The sequence below is a fragment of the Oscarella lobularis genome, chromosome 13, assembly GCF_947507565.1.
Source record: "Oscarella lobularis chromosome 13, ooOscLobu1.1, whole genome shotgun sequence".
NCBI classification, from domain to species: Eukaryota; Metazoa; Porifera; class Homoscleromorpha; order Homosclerophorida; family Oscarellidae; genus Oscarella; species Oscarella lobularis.
Genome location: NC_089187.1, coordinates 1872906 through 1876243, shown reverse-complemented (window position 1 = coordinate 1876243; position 3338 = coordinate 1872906). Strand labels below are relative to the sequence as shown.

Here is a 3338-nt window from a genome sequence, read left to right as displayed (position 1 = left end):
TGAGCGTCATAAAGGAACTTCAAACGGCGAAGCACTTTCTTATTTCTATCTTCATGATGAAAGATAAGGATTTTAAAAATTGGGTCCGTACAAAGGTACGCAACCGTACGCAATACACCCTCTCATCCGGGTCCGGCACGTTGCTTGCCACGTGAGTCGTGAACGTCCTCGCTCAAATGGCGATTTTCTCTATGGAATAACGTCCGTCGCTTCTTCTTTCGGGTCTCCAATCGTTTCGACAGTCAAGCGATCTCTGCGACGTCGTCGACGGACGCCGATTTCACGCTCATCGCATTGTCCGGTCATCGATGAGCGGCTATTTCCGAACGATGCTTCTTGGAGACTACGCAGACCAGAAACAACGTCGACGCCGTGTCTGTGACGACGTTGATCGACTACCCGTACACGGGAAAGGTCCAATGAGATCCACGACGTCAAACGACTGTACGCGAGCGCTCATTTCCTTCGGTTTGACGACGTCGTCAAGAAGTGCATCAAGTACCTCAGGTGTCACGCGAAGTGTCTGCTTCCACCAGTTTTAGGTCAATGGATTTCAAGGTAATTTAGTGCCATTTCTCACGCAGCTAATCGATGATTTAGGTCAATGGTAAATGCAGAGTGGGTTTCTGGCTAATCTATTTTATTTAATGACGTCTTTGGTTTTGCGCTGGGTTTCAGGGTCAATAGATCCATCAGGTACATCATTCCAAAGGTAAATGTGCGATTTCTCAATGATTTATTGTGATTCTTTTTTTTTCTTGAGTTATTTCTTCTGAAGGAGCTGACCCAGCTGGAAGATCATTTGGAAAGTCAAAATAACCATATAAATTGTCAACTGTAAAGTTTGTTTTCTCGTATAGCACAGCTCTTTCTTGCAGTGTCGATTGTTAATTAAGTGGAAAACCCAGAAAGAAGCAACTTTTATGCATCTATAATTTTTTGTAGCGTAGTTAGGGATTTGCATGGTGCACCTTTGCATCAGGTGCTAGTACGTGCTGTCATCTCCCCACGTTTCTCATACGCTGTCGTGTTGCCGTCCTACGCCATGTGCTCTTGCAACGTAACAGACGGCGCTATAGCGCAAGAGACGGTGCTATAAAAGCAGACATGCCGGCGACAAGTAAAAGCAGCAGGTAACTATGTCAGAAAGCTGTGATTTTTGTTGTTATTAACGTTCGTCTTCTAGGAGTAGGGTCCTGAGCATGACCCTGTGACCAAAAACTGCTCCTCAACCGGGGTCCTGAGCACGACCCCGTCATCAAAAAACTGCTCGTAGATAAGGGAGGGGACGGTTCCTTTATTTAATAAATTGAAAAAAATTAACAGTGTCCAGTCGCGTTTCATGCACAGGCAGTTTTGACGGGGTCATGCCTAGGACCCCTGCGAGGCAGTTTTTGATGACGGGGTCTTGCCCAGGACCCCGGCGGAGCAGTTTTTCACGAAGGGGTCATGCTCAGGACCCCATTCCTAAAACGACACACTTAGCTAAATGAGAGGCAATAAAATCTGCTTACCACATAAATCCTGAGCGACTTGGATGGTATTGAGACTGCAATCCCCGCAGCTGATGTGTGCCTGCTACCGTCCTTTGTAGACGCATGCAGGCACGTTTTGATTTAGGCACCATTCTCCGACAGAGACTACTAATAGAGGAGAGTAGCCTCTATCCAAAGATGCACGCCATAGTGTGGGCAGTTTTTCTGCTCGTGCCCAGGAGAGGTGGCCGTTTAGACGATATTGCCTCATACCACAAGAGGCATACTATGGCCTTTTAGGAGTTTGCAACTTATAATTAAGTTACAAACTCCGTGATCTCTTGGACCAACCCGTCCTTGCCGAGGACGTTGGGACCGTGGTCAACCTCTTCACTCACATCTTCTTCAACGAAAAATCTTGAGAGAAACGTCTATCCGTACAGTGTAGGACCCGAAGGATCCTGAAAGAGCTCTATAGTTAGTGTCTTCATTTGAATCGCCACCCTTTTCAAACTTATCGTCCTACGAGTTAGAGTCAAAGATGCGCGAGACTCAGACCTAGAGACCACTCCTTTATTTAGATAACAAGATTAAATTATTTGTACTTTGATTTGGATGTTGTATATTCTGCTTTTAAATCACTTGAACCCAGTCGAGACCTAACTAGGAGACATACTAATCTGCGAAGAAAGAAAACGGTTTAAAAACGCAGTAGACAGCGAACTTACGTTGTCGTACGGCAGTCGGAGGCTTGTTGATTCGTTTGCCCCAACTTGTGCCGTGCGACGACCCCAAACCAAACGAATAGCAAGTGATCGAAGAGCTGCCACTTGCGAGAGCGTCTCGGACACGAGACGGAGCAATATTGACCATGCAATATTGACCATAAGTTCTGCCGGAATTGCACGTGAATGTCGGGTACTTGCACGTTGAACCATACGTCTCGGAAAAGGGACAGTAACTCGTTGACGGCCATCCACAGCTCTGAGGTTGACAATCCTTCCCGTTCCAGCTCAGTAAGTACCCATTTCTGCACTTACCAGAGAACGAATAGCAACCGTGGGCAGAATAGTTACTGCAGAATCTGCTGGTCTAAACCATAACAATACAATTCGTAAGTTTTAACAAGCCGTGTACCAACCGACGTAGAAGGACAAGATGAGCCTCCACATCTCGCTGAAATCAATACAGAACGATATCGATACTGCCTGCCAAAGCCGCACTTGGATCCCCACCAAGAACTCCACCAAGAGACCTGATCAAAGGGATGAAAGACCGCCAGGTAAAGCAGCAGGCAGAAAGTGTACGCTCGTACCTGACAATTTACTCTGTAGCACGGAGGCACAATTCGAATTCGACTCATTATAGAAAATACTCGCCGACGACGACTTCCCGAAAGCCAACATTCAGCATGTGATAGCAGCAGGACACCGAGCAAGTTGACAACAATTCTCATACTCTCGTCTTCTGTGCTATCTCAAATCGGAGCCAAATCCACTCGCATTTATACTGGCCAGCAATGACGTCTGATAATCACTTTCAGATTCATAGGAGTAGACGCGCCTTTGAAAGATGCCCTCGAGATCTTCTCTATGCTACCTCGCACGCGACTGGAAGAACGCCAGTGGCTGCAGTCTACGAATCTCATTAGCGAACGAAGCACAGCTTACTTTCGAGAAAATCTTCTCGCCCATATGCTCCCGAACGACTGACTAATTTTCAGACACAGACAATGGTTTTTGATTGTAAGCAGTCGTAAACCGAAAAAAGCTGAGAAGCGGAATGAAGCCCAGAAAGGAGAAAGAAGCCTTTGGGCCGCGGGACCGAGAAAGGACTTTTCCCCCCTTGCAGCAACTTGTGTAG

The 3338-nt window shown here is 46.6% G+C and overlaps 1 long non-coding RNA gene across 2 annotated transcripts; it reads left to right on the top strand.

Moving 5' to 3' along the window:
• The first annotated feature begins 156 nt into the window (after positions 1-156).
• Positions 157-1323, top strand: LOC136194779 (uncharacterized). 2 transcript variants are annotated; one of them, XR_010671712.1, is made up of 3 exons: positions 157-558; positions 601-712; positions 764-1323. It is a non-coding gene; the product is annotated as an uncharacterized lncRNA (long non-coding RNA). The 2 variants fall into 2 exon arrangements; XR_010671711.1 differs by having other exon boundaries at positions 601-1323.
• Positions 1324-3338: the final 2015 nt, after the last annotated feature.